Source organism: Ranitomeya variabilis, chromosome 6 (assembly GCF_051348905.1).
Source record: "Ranitomeya variabilis isolate aRanVar5 chromosome 6, aRanVar5.hap1, whole genome shotgun sequence".
NCBI classification, from domain to species: domain Eukaryota; kingdom Metazoa; phylum Chordata; class Amphibia; order Anura; family Dendrobatidae; genus Ranitomeya; species Ranitomeya variabilis.
The window spans coordinates 14499954-14518770 of record NC_135237.1 but is presented as its reverse complement, the minus strand read 5'-3'; positions in this window follow the sequence as shown (position 1 = coordinate 14518770).

Sequence of the window (18817 nt, the reverse complement as noted above, 5' to 3'; positions counted from 1 at the left end):
CCTGACCCCCAGTTTACCCACTATGGTGGGGAGTGGCCTAATGAATAGCACCCTTAGCTCCCCCCGGAGGCCCTGCTGTGAAACATATTGGTGTCTGTGATACCTGATTGGAGGAACTCCTTCAGTGCCATCGAACGTACCATGGCTCCCCTTAGTGGCTGAGCCACAGTACTGCAACGACCAGGACTCTGGGGCGCTGCACTCCCCCCTGGTTAAACACAGTACTCCGGGACTGGGAAGAAAAACAACAATACAGATTAGTAAACAGACATACAATTTTGTTGAGTGCAATACAATAAGTATACTTGAACAGGCTTCCCTTTATGGGAGGTGAGGACACTTTTAACGTTACAAACATAGTCAACATTATAAATTACAGGCTATACATAACTCCTGTTACCCAACCGGGTATTCTACTTAGTGCAAATTCTGGAACAATAAATTAACATTGCCTTTAAGAAACATACACTCTTAGTTTACCAAAGGCCTTCCTATAATCACATTACAGGGTAGGGTAACTTCACATTCTCCTACTTTGAACCTGCAGGACCGCCTGTCCCTATGGCACCAGACCTACTGCCTCTCCTTTCTTTTACAGGACCGCCCCGTTCAGCCAGGGCCTACTGCCTTTCGCTACTATACATAGTATAGACATAACATTCCTTTCGTTTAAAGAACTCTGAGCCAGCTCTACTCGGCTCCTTTAAGGACTCACTCTCTAACCCCTACGGGTTCGCTTTCTGTCCTTAGTAACAAAGTAACTTCCTATGGGGACGCAGGGTTTACCTTCTATCCTCACCTTCATCATTACTTCTTTACTTTCAACTATGCAGATCTCTACTTCTACCCCTGCGGGCTCTCTGCATCTCTTCCTTTCACAAAACATTATTTTCAGATTTCACAATTCAAACAATTTAAACACATATAACTTTTCGTGTAAAACAGTTACATTCTTTTCAAAGCATCATCATATTACTGTTCTAAAACAGTATCGCTTTCAAGTTCAATTCCACGCATCCCCTTTAAGAGGGGACCAAGCCTTTCTGAGGTAGCTCGTCTTCTCAGCCTACCAGTCCACGCAAAGGCTCCGGAATGGCATCTTCGCAAAGTGTCTTTTAACTAAAACCAGTAGGAAAGGTATCTTCGCAAAGTGTCTTTTAACTAAAACCAGTAGGAGGCACCCTTAAGAAGGTGCAACTATTTACAAGGAAGTTCGAATCATGCACAGTCCATGATTACTGCAGTTTGTGTAACTTTTGTGCAAAACTTCAAAGAAACAGCAGTAGTGACCCCGGGTCAACAAAGGGGTCACCTTTTAAAGTTTACCCTGAACGGGTTTAGCAGCAACAGGAACAAAAGAACAAACAGTAACTATTTACATTTTTCAGGTTTTCGAGGTTTATTCTTCTTCAGGTGGCTTTGGTTCCGGGACCCCGGCCACTGTAGCGCCAGTGTCCGCGGTTCGAACATGCAGATGAACTCGATTGGCCAACTCTGGGGCTGCCACTAGGCGCACCGTTGCGATGGTGACAAGTTCGGGTACTCCCGGGACCAGGTCTGGGGTAGCTAGTGCCGCGGCTCCAGACATACACCGCCGAACATTCCGTGCATACCACCCGAGTGGGTTCAAGTGGCGGCTGTAGGTCACTGGATCCCCCTTTTGTAAGGGTTCTCCGCTTCGGCCACAACAGGGAGCCCTCACGTTACAATGCGCAACGAAAACATCAGTATCCAGTCCCGGCTCGTGTATGAGGCCCCACCCCCTTTTTACATGGTAGGCCAACACAGTGCCCCGCCTTACCGCATCTCTGTCATCCCCTGTCGGGGGGGGTTGTCGTACTTTCGATGGGCCCATCGACTCAGTCCCTTTCCACTGCAGAATCAAGCACTGTCTATATTGTTCCCATGTAAGCACCGCAAGAGTGGACCCGTTCTCCCGGGATCCATCTGCTCTAAACCAGGGGGTGTCCCACCGAAGAACTACTCCATCTAAGCTCACATCCACGGGCTCCCCCACTCCAGTCGACAGCGGTGGCACCATCCTCCCCAGGTCATCGGGAGATAGCACCATTAGCCCTGCCGAGATAAGTCGCTCCCTACTGAGACGGAGGTGGGTCATGGAATCGGGCTCGTGAAGGGGAGCAGGGACGTCGGCCATACCTGCGCCTAATGTGGTTCCATCGGTGTCGCTCCGGTCCATTAACAAGGGTGCTGGAGTCGGCTGCAGCCCGGACTGCGGCTCCTCCAATAGGATTCTCGGATTCGGCTCCGCTTGCTGTAGTTCCTCCTCCTCTAACTCCGAAGTCAGGATTGGTGGACGTAGCCCCGCTGTCGGGTTCGCAGGCTTCCGGTCCATCGTTGGTGAAGGAGGACAAGCCGGAATCGCTTCCTCCTCGCTCAGGCACTCGCCGTTCATCATCGCTGCCCGATAGTCGGTGGCAGTGCATGCACCTAACTCCGCCATTTCTCCGAGGTCGGGCTTCTCCGTCCCCAGCCCCTCGCTGTTGCATATCAAGGGGTGTTTCTCTTCCGTTTTGGGGCGGGTCATTCCTCTGCAACCAGAAGTGCAGGGGGCGGTAGCCATTTCTCGCGCCACACTGGGAGTCTCCGCCCATAACACGCCCTCCTTCCCCTTGGATGTAGCAATGGCGGCGCCTTTTGGCGGGAACTTTTGGCGGTTAATGGCGTAGCACAGTCTTACAATAAAGTACAGTCCAAGCACAGTAAATCACAGTCTCTAGGCACACATGACCTGATTCTTCAGGCTTAAGTAGATCCTGTTCGTGACGCCAAGTTCTGTCGCGCCCCCTCCACCGCCGCAGGGCCGAGGGGTACCCGGTACCGGGCCTCCGAGTTTCTGCTTCTGGGGTTGTCACGGCGGCTAGGCCCCGGTCCGTGACCCTGCCGTGGGGGCGCACAGTAGAATGCAAGGTGTGGGTGTTGGTAGTGATGATAGCGATGTAGCGGTGCAGTTGTGGGGTGCAGGTCGCGATAAATAACGAGGACACCAGGTTGCAGTCTCTTTACCTCTTTACTGGAGATCTCTGAGTCCTCAGTCCAGAACACGGTTCACCAGGCTACGCAAGTCCAGCCGGTCCAATGGCACCTCCAGAGTCCTCCTCTCAGGTGGAAATCTGTGCCTTCCTTCTAGCGCTATGTGTTGTAGTCCTTCCCTGCTGTGCTCACGGAAAGTGACCCCACAACGGTTGTGTCTGTTTCTTAAGTTCCCTCACAACTCGATTTGATGTTCCTCTGTAATCCACCCCTCCCTGTATTCAGGTTGGAATGGCACCCGTTTGTCAGGTAGGCCTGGAGTTCTTCCGGGACCCTAGAGACGCCCCTCTCCCGCAATTGCCCCCCAAGACTTCATAGGTGATATGTGGTAGACAGCCCGCCTGAGACCGACTGTCCTGCCGCTGTTTGGAGTATGGCTTGAAGCTGTATTCTAATCCACTCCCTCGGCGTTCCGGCCACCGGTATTGCGCCTCAGCAGGGTGCTGCCTCTTTCAACAAAACCCCTGCTGGTATTCTCCTTCTGCTTGATCTCGTTTCTCACTCAGCACAATCTGCCTCGCTTCTAGTCCTTTCTTGGGCACCGCCGCTAAGCTGAGCAGGCACGGTCCCGTTACGTTCTCTCAATGCCAAGCCTCTGCCAGGATCCCACCCCTGGCAGAGACCCTACAGTCTCTCCCTTCACAACACCCTCTGCCACAGGGTGTTGCTCTGTTCAATCCCGTCAGCGTTCTCTCTAACTTCCTGCCTGACCCCCAGTTTACCCACTATGGTGGGGAGTGGCCTAATGAATAGCACCCTTAGCTCCCCCCGGAGGCCCTGCTGTGAAACATATTGGTGTCTGTGATACCTGATTGGAGGAACTCCTTCAGTGCCATCGAACGTACCATGGCTCCCCTTAGTGGCTGAGCCACAGTACTGCAACGACCAGGACTCTGGGGCGCTGCAGACTCATTCAGACCTGTAGGCGCAGGGAACCCCACCATAATATCCTTAATGGCCTCAGAAAGACCATCTCTGAAGTTTGCAGCCAGGGCGCACTCATTCCACTGAGTAAGCACCGACCATTTCCGAAATTTTTGACAATATACTTCCGCTTCATCATGCCCCTGAGAGAGGGCTAATAAAGCCTTTTCAGCCTGAATCTCCAGGTTAGGTTCCTCATAGAGCAATCCCAGTGCCAGAAAAAACGCATCCACACTGAGCAATGCAGGATCCCCTGGTGCCAATGCAAATGCCCAATTCTGAGGGTCGCCCCGCAGGAAAGATATTACAATCTTAACCTGCTGAGCAGGGTCTCCAGAGGAGCGAGATTTCAAAGAAAGAAACAATTTGCAATTGTTCCTGAAATTCAGGAAGGTAGATCTATCTCCAGAAAAAAACTCTGGAATAGGAATTCTAGGTTCAGACATGGGAGTGTGAACAACAAAATCCTGTATGTTTTGAACTTTTGCAGCAAGATTACTCAGGCTGGAAGCCAAACTCTGGACATCCATGTTAAACAGCTAAGGTCAGAGCCATTCAAGGGTTAAGAGGAGGTAAGAAGCAGCTAGACAGCAATTAAGGGCTAGGCAGTAAAACTCTGAGGGGAAAAAAAAAAAAAAAATCCCTTAAACACTTCTTTTTCTCCTGCTTCAGCCCAAACAATTAACACTTTGTAGGCCGGCTATACTGTCATGGATCCCAATGGCTGGGGATCGCACTGGACAAGCAAAATAACATAAATAACGGACGAGCTCTAGGGTGATTGAACCTGGGCTGACCGCTGCCCTACTCCTGACAAACACAACTAGAAATAGCCAGGGAGCGTGCCTACATTGATTCTAGACGCCATGCGCCAGCCTAAGAGCTAACTAGCACTGCAGAGGAAATAAAGACCTAGCTTGCCTCCAGAGGAATGAACCCCAAAAGGTATAGTTGCCCCCCACATGTATTGACGGTGAAATGAGAGGAAGGCACGCACATAGAGATGAAAATAGATTTAGCAAAATGAGGCCCGCTATAACTAGAAAGCAGAATGATACAAAAGGGGTCTGAGCGGTCAGCAAAAAACCCTAATCAAAAACCATCCTGAGATTACAAGAACCCATGTGCCAACTCATGGCACATGGGGAGAACCTCAGCCCACTAGAGCTACCAGCTAGCATAGAGTCATAGTTAGCAAACTGGACAAAAAAACAAACAACTGAAAAACAGAACTTAGCTTATCCTGAAAGATCTGGGAGCAGGTAGTCAGGAACCAAACTGAGCACATCTGAGTACATTGATAGCCGGCAAGGGAATGACAGGAAAAGCCAGGTTAAATAGGAAACACCCAGCCTCTGATGGACAGGTGGAAACCAGAGACCGCAACCCACCAAAGTCACCCAGTACCAGCCGTAACCACCAGAGGGAGCCCAAAAACAGAATCCACAACAGTCTCCTTTGTGATGTGTATATGGCAGTCTCTCTGTCTCCTATGTGATGTGTTTACGACAGTCTTAATGTCTACTTGGTCTATATACGGCAGTCTCAGTGTCTGCTATGTGATGTGTAAACATCAGTCTCGGTGTCTCCTATGTGATATGTTTCCGGCAGACTTCATGTCTCCTATTTGATGCATATATGACAGTCTCGGTGTCTCCTATGTAATGTATAAAGCAGTCTCGATGTCTCCTATGTGATGTGTATAAGGCAGTCTCAGTGTCTGCTATGTGATGTTTATTTGCTAGTGTGAAGATCTGGGGTTGTGGGTTGTAATAATCACCTAGGCAGGTTAACGATGCAACTATTTTTTATTCCTTACATTCATGGCTTTACAACAAATCAATTACAACAAATCGCAAATATGTGATTTATATACAACAGTTTTTGTGTCTCCTATGCGATGTGTATACAGCAGTCTCGGTGTCTCCTATCTGATGTATATATAGCAGTTTCAATATCTCCTATGTGATTTATATACAGCAGTCTCATTGTCTCCTATGTGATGTATATACAGCAGTCTCAGTGTCTCCTAGGTGATTATATACAGTAGTCACGGTGGCTCCTATGTGATACATAAACATCAATCTCGGTGTGATGTATATATGGCAGTCTTGGTGTCTATACCAAGTGATGTATACACAACAATCTTGGTGTCACCTATCTCATGAGTACAACAAGCTTGATGTTTCCTATGACATGTATATATTCCATCCTCGGTGTCTTCTATGTGATGTATACAGCATTATTGGTGTCCCTATGTGATGTATTTACAGCAGTCCTGGTGTCTCACATGTGATGTATATACAGCAGTGTCGGTGTCTCCTACCTGATATACACAGCAGTTTCAGTGCCTCCTATGTGATGTATACAGCAATCCCGGTGTCTCACATGTGATATACAGTACAGACCAAAAGTTTGGACACACCTTCTCATTTAAAGATTTTTCTGTATTTTCATGACTATGAAAATTGTACATTCACACTGAAGGCATCAAAACTATGAATTAACACATGTGGAATTATATACTTAACAAAAAAGTGTGAAACAACTGAAAATATGTCTTATATTCTAGGTTCTTCAAAGTAGCCACCTTTTGCTTTGATAACTGCTTTGCACACTCTTGGCATTCTCTTGATGAGCTTCCAGAGGTAGTCACCGGGAATGGTTTTCACTTTACAGGTGTGCCCTGTCAGGTTTAATAAGTGGGACTTCTTGCCTTATAAATGGGGTTGGGACCATCAGTTCTGTTGAGCAGAAGTCTGGTGGATACACAGCTGATAGTCCTACTGAATAGACTGTTAGAATTTGTATTATGGCAAGAAAAAAGCAGCTAAGTAAAGAAAAACGAGTGGCCATCATTACTTTAAGAAATGAAGGTCAGTCAGTCTGAAAAATTGGGAAAACTTTGAAAGTGTCCCCAAGTGCAGTGGCAAAAACCATCAAGCACTACAAATAAACTGACTCACATGAGGACCGCCCAGGAAAGGAAGACCAAGAGTCACCTCTGCTTCTGAGGATAAGTTTATCCGAGTCACCAGCCTCAGAAATCGCAGGTTAACAGCAGCTCAGATTAGAGACCAGGTCAATGCCACACAGAGTTCTAGCAGCAGACACATCTCTACAACAACTGTTAAGAGGAGACTTTGTGCAGCAGGCCTTCATGGTAAAATAGCTGCTGGGAACCACTGCTAAGGACAGGCAACAAGCAGAAGAGACTTGTTTGGGCTAAAGAACACAAGGAATGGACATTAGACCAGTGGAAATCTGTGCTTTGGTCTGATGAGTCCAAATTTGAGATCTTTGGTTCCAACCACCGTGTCTTTGTGCGACGCAGAAAAGGTGAACGGATGGACTCTACATGCCTGGTTCCCACCGTGAAGCATGGAGGAGGAGGTGTGATGGTGTGGGGGTGCTTTGCTGGTGACACTGTTGGGGATTTATTCAAAATTGAAGGCATACTGAACCAGCATGGCTACCACAGCATCTTGCAGCGGCATGCTATTCCATCCGGTTTGCGTTTAGTTGGACCATCATTTATTTTTCAACAGGACAATGACCCCAAACACACCTCCAGGCTGTGTAAAGGCTATTTGACCAAGAAGGAGAGTGATGGGGTGCTACGCCAGATGACCTGGCCTCCACAGTCACCAGACCTGAACCCAATCGAGATGGTTTGGGGTGAGCTGGACCGCAGAGTGAAAGCAAAAGGGCCAACAAGTGCTAAGCATCTCTGGGAACTCCCTCAAGATTGTTGGAAGACCATTCCCGGTGACTACCTCTTGAAGCTCATCAAGAGAATGCCAAGAGTGTGCAAAGCAGTCATCAAAGCAAAAGGTGGCTACTTTGAAGAACCTAGAATATAAGACAGAATTTCAGTTGTTTCACACTTTTTTTGTTAAGTATATAATTCCACTTGTATATAATTCCATAGTTTTGATGCCTTCAGTGTGAATGTACAATTTTCATAGTCATGAAAATACAGAAAAATCTTTAAATGAGAAGGTGTGTCCAAACTTTTGCTCTGTACTGTATATACAGCAGTCTTATCGTCTCCTATGTGATGTATTTACAGCAGTGTCGGTGTCTCCTATAAGATGTATAAACAGCAGTCTATAGTATGACCCCTGAATTATGGTATAAATATCCAAATTTTCCCTTTCACAAAAAAGTTCCCCAACCCTGGTTCAAGTCATTAATGTGCACAGCACCTGTGACCTTTGGTTATTCAGCTACTTCTCAGTCTCAGTCGGTGCTGTCAGGTGCCCCGGTCACTAGAGAAGAGATAGATATGCGAGTGTGGGGATTGCGTGAGTCCCTTTATGAGTGGTGGTCTCACAAAATTTTAACAAAAGTTTGTTTTCATAGACCATGTCCCAAAACACCAATAACCAACTGTGTTCTGATTACAAGTAGTTTATCTATCATTTATAACACTTCAATAATAATAAGACCCCAGAATAAACTTAAAATAAATGGACTCCAAAATATAGACTGCTCACCAGACTGCAGGGTAAATTCAGATCCCTAAATAAATGCTGACCTCCGACCAGACCCCAAAATAAATAAAACTAACAAAGTTGCACTCTGTAATGCTATAGCATGCAAAAATGAAATATATGAAATTGGAATTCTATTAATGCTCTAGAAAATAGGAAAAATTAAGATCCTTGTCCAATTTATGTGTACCCAGCAGCCACGACAAGGCGTTCTTCTTTGCTGGGACCCTAATCTAATAGAATACCTCTCCTGGGCTTATAGTCTGCAATTATATGGGTAGTTTGGATCCTGCTGTGATTAAAATATCCAGAGGCAGATGGGTGTAGTGCTCGCTCCGAGAGGTATTATACAAATATTAAAGCCTGGCCGTCATTTCCTAAACAGAAATCAGGTGTAAACAGGTGCATAGTAAGAGTACTCACCAAAAACAGACCTCAGACCAGACCCCTCAACTAAGAACACTACAAGACCCTAAATCAGGACCCCTAACTAGAACTAGTCCCCAGCTGGTCTGACTAGAAATGGAGCACAGACAAGGTCTCCTAATTAAAGACCTGTCCAAAAAACCTAATAGCAGATAGAGGGGCTATAGATCATGCCCCTAACTAGAATCAGATCCCTGTTTAGACCCCACGCGCTGACACAGAGCACCACACTTATATGTAGGGCGGATTCCACAGACTGCACACATGTGGTCATCATCTTTTTTCAGATCCTTCTTCAGTACATGGCTGTACTGGTGAGTTATAGGGATCAGGGATGAGCGAGCACTAAAATGCTCGGGTGCTCAACCCGAGTAATGAGTATAATGGAAGCCAATGGGAAACTCGTGCATTTTTTTGGCTGCCCCTCCACCCACCGGAGGTCTGGAGGGGGTTTAAGAATTGCTGCAAATAATGGAAACAGCTCTGAAATGGCATGGGAACAGCATGGGGAAGACCTCTGGAAGCATCTCTGACTCTCAGGTCGCTGCTGGGAACAATGTTGCCACTTTTATGGACTGACAGGACAATAAAACATACAAAACTGAAAAAAAATGGATTTTACTGGAAAAAATGTTAAGAAATATTCTTTACAGGATAAGGACTTGTATATAAGGCAAAATAAATAAGGAAAAAAATGCTCCTCTTCACCTTGGGCTATATTCACACGCACTGTTTTTGCATGTTTGCATTGCTTTGAATGGTGAAAAAAATATTCACCAGGAAATGTAATTTTATCATTTTACTTCGTTATCTGGCCATGTGGTGTATGAGACATGATCAGACACATTCTGTTAAATTTATGAAGGAGGGACTCTGAAAGTCACAATTTGTTTTTAAGAACATTAGGAGGTCATCACTATTGTTAGAGGGCCAGCAGTCGGCCCTCACTATTTTCAGAGGGCCATCAGCCTACCCTCACTCTAATTTTAGAGGGTCAGCAGCCAGCCCGCACTAAGCTTTTTTTGGAGGGTCAGCAGATGGGTTTGTTTTGCATGGCCATATACTGCAACTGCAATATAATTTATCCATCTGAGGTGGGCACATTTTATTTTTTGTATTAATACTGTAAAGTTTGAAACTTGGAGGGTCATGAGACAGCCCTCGGAATTTATAGAGGGACAGCAGGCATCTCGTGAACAGATGAGACAAAGATAGCAATTTTTTGGTAAAGCACATAATTCTGCTGTTTACTGTAAATGGAATGAAGCCTTAAAAAAACAGTACCTACAGTCAAATATGATGGAGGGTCAAAGAAATGTTGAAGTTGTTTAGCTGCCTCTGGCCCTGGGTGCCTTGCCTTGTCTGTATACAAAGCATCATGAAATCTAAATATTCTAAATATTAAAGGGATTTTGGGTGGCAATGTAGTGCTCAGTGTCGAAAAGCTGGGTTTACATCCTAGGTCATGGGTCTTCCAGCAAGACAATGACCTCAAACATACTTAAAGAAGCACTGGAGAGTTCAGAAGTGGTAATTCCACCTCCAGTATTGTAAAGTGTCTCACCACTACCTCTTACATATAGATGCTACAGAGAAACTGTAAATGGATACATTAAATCAGTTAATTTTGCCTGCTTTGATGAATTTCTGAATACAGAACACTGTAAAAAACAAGAATTGGTCAATGAGTCCATGGAAGAAAGCAACAGGAAGGCTTAGAATTTATAAGGCAATAATCGAGGACTAGATGCTTGTCATACGCTATAGCTACAGCCACACTTCACCCCACACAAATTGCAGATAGCAAAGGTATTATTGTAGAATATAGAAGTGGTTTGAACTGGCCCTGAAAAGATTTTTTCTTATACAAGGCAGCCACAAAGTCTGGAGGAACGCAAGTACACTACCAGCTTTGATGAATTTTTGAGTACAGATTACTGTAAAAAACATTAAGCGGTCAATGAGTGTATGGAAAAAAGCACAAGCAAAGCTTATAATTTATAAGGCAATAATCTCTGACTAGATGCCTGTAATACGCTATCCCTACAGGCTCACCTCACCCTACACGCATTGCAGATGAGAGAGGTATTATTAGAGAATAGAATCTATGTGAATTAGCCCTGAAAAAAGTGATTAGTTTAATGTAGCAGCATCAAGGGCTGTTATTTCATCACCCCTGCTGGGGATTATAGTGGAACATTTCGCATCTACTCATCCTGATATGGCGGAGACCAGGATCTTCTGTACTTACTATACAACTCCCTTGTCCCGGCTGTGAAATCCTGTATGCAGTGTGAGAACTCCCTATGTGACGACCACCTGACATCCCACAACAAGGCACTGGATCATATACTAATAGAACCACCGTCTCCTTAGTTTAAAAAAAAATTCCCTCAACTAGAAGGTGCATCCACAGAAAAGCATTTTTTCCTATTACTAAGAAGTGCGTCTCCTACACTGGTAAAGCATATGTGCAAGGGATGCCGAAAATTAGAAGGAGGAACTACAATCACCCTTTGAAGAGACATAGTGGAGGGCCTCAGAAAATATTTTTTTACCATTATTAAGAAGCGGCTATCCTAGACTGGTAATGTGCATGCTCTAAGTGCATGGGCTGAAAAACATTTACAACATTTTGTGCAGCGCCCCAGAGTCCTGGTCGTTGCAGTACTGTGGCTCCGCCGCTAAGGGGGGCTATGGTACGTCTCATGGCACTGAAGGAGTTCATCTGACCAGGTATCACAGACACCAATACATTTCACAGTCTGGCCTCCAGGGGGAGCTAAGGGTGCTATGTATTAGGCCACTCCTCACAGTCTGGTAAAACTGGGGGTTAGGCAGGAAGTTAGAGAGAAAGCTGACTGGGTTGGAACCAGGCAACATCCTGTGGCAGAGGGTGTTGTGGGGGAAGATTCAGAGAGGTCCCTGTCAGGGGTGGGATCCTGACAGAGGCCTAGCAACCAGAGACGGGACCGCGCCTGCACGATATAGCGGCGGTACCCCAAGAAAGGATAAGAAGCGAGGTTTATTGTGCTGAGTGAGAAACGAGATCAACGCAACAAGGAGAATACCAGTAGGAGTCGTGCTGTAAGACGAGGCAACATCCTATTGAGGCGCATAACCAGTGGCCGGAACGCCGAGGGAGTACAGAGCTCCAAGCCAAACTTCGAACCTACGGCAGGACAGTCAGTTACAGGCGGGCTGTCTCACCCAGACCCAGGAAGACACAGGGGGGTAACAAAGGAGTGGGCGACGCTGGAGTCCCGGAAGAGCTCCGAGCCTCCCCGTCATACGGGTGCGTCCTAACCGTAAGATCAGGGGGACGTAGAGGGAGAACATCAGATCGAGTTGTGAGGGAACACGAGAAACAGACACAACAGTTGTGGGGTACTATCCCGTAAGCACAGCAGGGGAGGACCACAACACAAGCGCAGGAAGGTAGGCACAGATTTCCACCTGCAAAGGGAACTCTGGAGGTGCCATCGGACCGGCCGGACTTGCGCAGCCCTGTTAACCGTATTCCGGATTGAGGACTCAGAAGCCTTCAGTAAAGAGGTAAAGAGACTGCAACCTGGTGTCCTCGTTATTTACTGTGACGGCACTACACCGCACCATAACATCAGCACCATTCCACCACCTTTCATTGTGCGCCCCTCAGCAGGGTCACGGACCGGGTCTAGCCACCGTGACAACCCCAGAGCAGAGACTCAGAGGCCCGGTACCGGGTACCCCTCGGCCCTGCGACAGTGGGGGCGCTGCAATTTTGGCGTCACGAACAGGATCTACGTAAGCCTTAAGAATCGGGTCATGTGTGCCTTGGGATTGTGATTTATTGTGCTTGGACTGTGACTTATTGCAAAGACTGTGTATTGCCACTTGCCATCAGAAGTTCCCGCCAAAACCGCCGCCATTACAGCGCTAAGGAGAGCGCAGGAGAAGAAGAAGGGCGTGGAGTGGGCGTAGATGAGCTGGAGAGCGCGAAAGACAATGGCCGCCCAGTCTAAATATTTCTGTACCTTGAGGACGTGTCCGTCAGCAGCCGAGATCCGCCTCCTGATCCTCAATGGTGGGCGGAGACAGAGAAAAAGAAACCGCCCACGAAGGAGAGAGCGGGAAAAGGACCAGGAAGAAGAAGGCAGCGACATGGAGGACGCCATGGCCAGCCGCCAGGGGCCGGAGCGTGGGGTCGGAGCAGAGGACTCCCCCAGCTACCCGGAGGGACACCATGACCAGGCCCCCACCGCTGATACTGACTTTCTGCCGGCCGGAGTGGATGAGCTCAGCGACCAACTCCTGCGGACGCAGCTGAGCCCTGAGGCCGGGTGGAAGAAGACCATCATCGGGAGCCTCACCAGACATCTGTCGGCAGCCTCGTCTGGTCCGGAGCGGGAAAGAAGTTCCAGCGCTCCGAAGCCAGAAAGCAAGGCCCTGCCGGAAAGCGAGATGCTGCAAACGGAGATGACAACGCCGCAGCGCAAGGCCCTGCAACCAGCGTTCCAGATCCCAGCGGAGACAGAGCAGATCGGCACCGGAGGGACCGCATCTGAAGCAGGTATGAAGAACGACCCTGCCCCGCCAGCAGAGGACCTGCTGAAAGGCCCCGTTGCGGCACCCCCTCTCCCTGGGACCTATAGACTCCAGCGCCTTACACCCTGGGATCAGGCCCCGGGTATGGAGCACTTCTTAAAGGCCCCGATCTCGCCGATCACCTTGCCGAGCGAGGTCTATGCGGAGCTACGGCCGCCAGAGCGAGAGTAAACCTCGATGCCATGGATATATAAATAGTTAACTGTTTGTCTCCCTGCTTTTTGCTGCTTTAAACCCGACTAGGGTTATTCTTAAAGGGATCCCTTTGTTTACCCGGGATCCCTATTGCTTTTATTTTTGCTCTTATTTTCCTTTTTGCTCCCTGTTCACCCATGTTATAAAGACTACCGAATCATGGACGGTGAATGATTCAAAAACTGATGTTGTAAATAGTTTGCACCTTCTTAAAGGTGCTCTCTACTGGTTTTACATAAAGAAAGGACACTTTGTGAAGATACTGTTTTTGAAAACATTACCAGAGTCCTTATTGCGAACAGACTTGCAGCTTGAGGAGTTGCAGTACCTGAGAGAGACTTGGTCCCCTCTTAAAGGGGATGTTCATTGATAGTACTTAGAGAATGATGATGCTCTAAAAGAGAAAGTAATAATGCTGATATGTGAAAGTTGAATGTAACTAACTAGTTGATTGTAAGAAATGTTTAATGATGTTGATGGAAGAACGAGGACAGGAAGTGAACCCGTAGGGGTTAGTTAGTGAGTCCTCCTAGGAGCCATATAGAGATGGCTCGGTGATCTTGAACTGAAAGAAAAATGATATGTTCTATACTGTGTATAGTAGTGGAAGGACAGTAGGCCCGGGCAGAAAGGGGCGGTCCTGTATAGAAAGGAGAGGCAGTAGGTCTGGAGCAGTTAGGACAGGCGGTCCTGCAGACATAAAGTAGGAGAATGCAAAAACGTTGAGTAGCCTTATAATGTCTTATAAGAAGGTCTTTAGTGGATTTAGCGAGTACGTCCTTAAAGGCAATGTTAAATTATTGTTCAAAGATTTTGCACTTAGTAGAATACCCGGTTGGGTAAGAAAAGTTATTTATAGTCTGTTGTTTAAAGTATTGAACCATGTTTGTAACGTTCAAGTGTCCTCACCTCCCATAAAGGGAAGCTCTGTTAAAAAGTTTACTTGTACTTGCATTTTCAAAATTGTATGTCTTTTTGCTGACATGTATTGTTGTTTTCTTCCCAGTCCAGGAGTACTGGATTTAACCGGGGGGAGTGCAGCGCCCCAGAGTCCTGGTCGTTGCAGTACTGTAGCTCCGCCACTAAGGGGGGCTATGGTACGTCTGATGGCACTGAAGGAGTTCATCTGACCAGGTATCACAGACACCAATACATTTCACAGTCTGGCCTCCAGGGGGAGCTAAGGGTTCTATTTATTAGGCCACTCCTGACAGTCTGGTAAAACTGGGGGTTAGGCAGAAAGTTAGACAGAAGCTGACTGGGTTGGAACCAGGCAACACCTTGTGGCAGAGGGTGTTGTGGGGGAAGATTCAGAGAGGTCCCTGTCAGGGGTGGGATCCTGACAGAGGCCTAGCAACCAGAGAGAACGTTACGGGACCGCGCCTGCACGATATAGCGGCGGTACCCCAAGAAAGGACAAGAAGCGAGGTTTATTGTGCTGAGTGAGAAACGAGATCAACGCAACAAGGAGAATACCAGTAGGAGTCTTGCTGTAAGACGAGGCAACATCCTATTGAGGCGCATAACCGGTGGCCAGAACGCCGAGGAAGTATAGAGCTCCAAGCCAAACTTCAAACCTACGGCAGGACAGTCAGTTACAGGCGGGCTGTCTCACCCAGACCCAGGAAGACACGGGGGGGTAACAACAGGAGTGGGGCGACGCAAGAGTCCCGGAAGAGCTCCGAGCCTCCCGTCATACGGGTGCGTCCTAACCGTAAGATCAGGGGGACGTAGAGGGAGAACATCAGATCGAGTTGTGAGGGAACGCGAGAAACAGACACAACAGTTGTGGGGTACTATCCTGTAAGCACAGCAGGGGAGGACCACAACACAAGCGCAGGAAGGTAGGCACAGATTTCCACCTGCAAAGGGAACTCTGGAGGTGCCATCGGACCGGCCGGACTTGCGCAGCCCTGTTAACCGTATTCCGGATTGAGGACTCAGAAGCCTTCAGTAAAGAGGTAAAGAGACTGCAACCTGGTGTCCTCGTTATTGACTGCGACCGGCACTACACCGCACCATAACATCAGCACCATTCCACCACCTTTCATTGTGCGCCCCTCAGCAGGGTCACGGACCGGGTCCAGCCACCGTGACAACCCCAGAGCAGAGACTCAGAGGCCCGGTACCGGGTACCCCTCGGCCCTGCGACAGTGGGGGCGCTGCATTTGCATGAGCTGAAAAACATTTATAAAAGAATGTTCGAAGTAGGCCTCTAAAAATTGTCAATACGGGCATCATAAACACCGTTAAAAATATATAGCGATAGTAGCACGATCACCCTGTTTCAATGGGGTAGGAGGAGTAGGAGGACGAACCAAAAAAGATAAAATCCTGAAGTGTACACCCATGTTTGGGTGGTAAGGGGTGCATGGGAATAGACCAGAAAAAAAACACAAAAACAAACTTTGTTTTTGAGTTTATATTCCGCTACTGTCATCTCATCCAGTGGTGTAGAGAAGTCTGGGCCATTCCAGCCCTTGTTCATTTTGATAAGAGTCAGCCTGTCAGCATTTTCAGTTGACAGGCGGATGCGCCTATGGGTTATAATGCCACCGACGCCACTAAAAACCCGCTCTAACAAAACGCTAGCGGCAGCGCAGGCCAGGACCTTCAAGGCGTAGAGACAGTTCATGCCTTGTGTCTAGCTTGGATACCCAATAGTTGTAGAGCACATAGGAATCACGGGGGACGCTGGTACAGTCTGCAAGGTAGTCCTTCAGCATCTACCAAAACTTTTCCTCCTTGTCAGAGTACACTGTGCATCAGGGCCTGGGCACTGGAAGGGTCTGAGAAAACTGTCCCAGACCTTTTATAGTATTCCCCTGCCTCTGCTGCATCTGGTGTGTGTATCCCTCGTCTCAACTCCTTGGTTGTCTAAGGAACTGTGACCTCTGCCGCCAGCGTTGTCAGATGGGAGTTTTTGTAATAATTCTTCAACTAGGGTCTTCTGGTACTGCAACATTTTATTAAACCGCTCCGCAACAGGAAGGAGAGATGGCAAGTTCTCCTTATAATGTCGGTCTAGAAGAGTGACCAACCAGAAATAAGTTCTGGCCAAAATGCATACAACACAAGAAAAAGACAGCGGAACATAAACTCAGCCTTGTGTGCCAGATGGCAAACAGCCAAGACTTCCCTGTGCCCATCAAGAGGACAACTGTTCATGTTGTCCTCCTCCTTGTCTTGCCTCTTCTCCTCATCTTCAGGCCATCTACGCTGAACAGACGGGATGAAGGTGGTGTGGGTAGTACCATCTGTAGCACAGGCAACCAGCTAGTGTTCCTCTTCCTCATTATCACCCAATCCACGTTGAGAAGATGAGATGAGGCTGGGCTGTGTAGCATCACCCTGTATAGCTTCTTGCTCCATCTCAACTTGCTCTGCCTGCAAAGCCTCCTCTTTAATTGTGAGCAGCGAGCGTAGACAGAGAAGCAGGATGGTGATGCTGATTATGGTGCAATCGCTTCTCACCATCATAGTCAGTCCTCAAAGTTTTGGAGAACCGCACCGATGTCAGACATCCATGTCCACTCATCAGCTCTTATGTGCGTCAGCTGATCGGAATACTGATGGGCATGGTGTAGCTGGTCTGCTGCTCATAAAGCCTTGCCAACATTGAGTTCCAATGTTGAGTTCCAATGCGCTGTGAGATTCCACACCAGTCGTTGAGCTGGAAGTTGAAAACGCTACTGTGGCACTGCCAGGGCGGCGGCAGCTGTAGCCGACTTGTGGAAATGGGCACACACGCGGCATATGTTCACAAGTAGCTCAGCCAGATCTGGGTAGGTCTTGAGAAACTGCTGAACCATTAAGTTGATCACATGGCCCAGACATAGTACCTATAAGAGGTTGCCAAACTTCAGAGCCACCACCAGGTTACGGCTATTGTCAAACAAGACCATGCCTGTTTGTAGGTTCAGGGGCGAGAGACACAGATCAGTCTGGTCTGTTAGTCCTTTCAACAACTATGCAGCGGTGTGCAGTTTATCACTTAAGCAGATTAGCTTCAGCAGAGCCTGTTGACACTTGGCCGCCGCAGTGCTGCAGTGCTCCCAGCTTGCGACTCATGTTGATGTTTATGAGATGGAGGGTGAGGAAGTGAAGGGACTGCTATAGAAGGTGGGGGTAACTCTAACTTAACCAGGGTCCGCAATCTTCAGGTACGACTGGGTCCAGGCTTCCACAATGTTCACCCAGTGCGTTGTCAGGGAAATGTAGCATCCTTGGCCACAAGCACGCCAGCACTTGTCCAAGTGTTTGTGGTTAAGTGATCATCCCAGTTATAAAGTTGGTCAGGGCATGGCTGATGTTATGGGAAACGTTCTTGTTTAAGGTGAGGACGTCACACCAGGAGAAATAGTGGCGGTTGGGGACCGAGTACTGAGTGACGGTCGCTGTAATGAAGTTGCGGAATGGTTGTGTCTCCACAAGCCTAGACTGCAACATTTCAAGGCTAGGCAGTCTGGAAATGTGGCCATTTAGTATTGTAGGCCGTGGGTCGGTGGCTGCATATTTACGCTTGCGTTCCAAGGACTGGGGTAGGGACAACTGAATGTTGTGCTTGGGACAAGGGCGTGGATGCTAGAATCCCAAAAAATAAGTCAAACCGCACCCAATACTGACATTGTCTCCATGGACATCGGGGCGCACGTCCACACCAGGGGGTCCATCCCAGTAGAAAAGTCCACGATAAAAATTATAAAGAAGGACAGCGCCACACTGGGAAGTGACAGACAGCAACACACTTTATTCTGCCTCCTGCGGCAACGTTTCGGTCCAAGGACCTTTCTCAAGCACAGTACAGTCACATTTCAACCACCATTATATATCATTAAGACCACCCCCTTAGTTTAGCAATCAACCAATAGGGGTGTTATATTCAAATAGAAAAAAACAACAGTATTAGAAACTCCATAGAAATACATAAAAATATTACAAAATATACAGCAATCCATATCCACCCCATCTACCTCTAAGTAATCACCCCTTGATCGCTCCCCTTATCTCCTCACACCTCATAAATACAATACACACGCACCCGGCTTCCTAAATGTAAACAAACCCCATCAACCTATTAGGGCAATGCATCGGCGGTTGCTATGGCTCTGTGGGCGTGTGCAGGATAAGCGCAG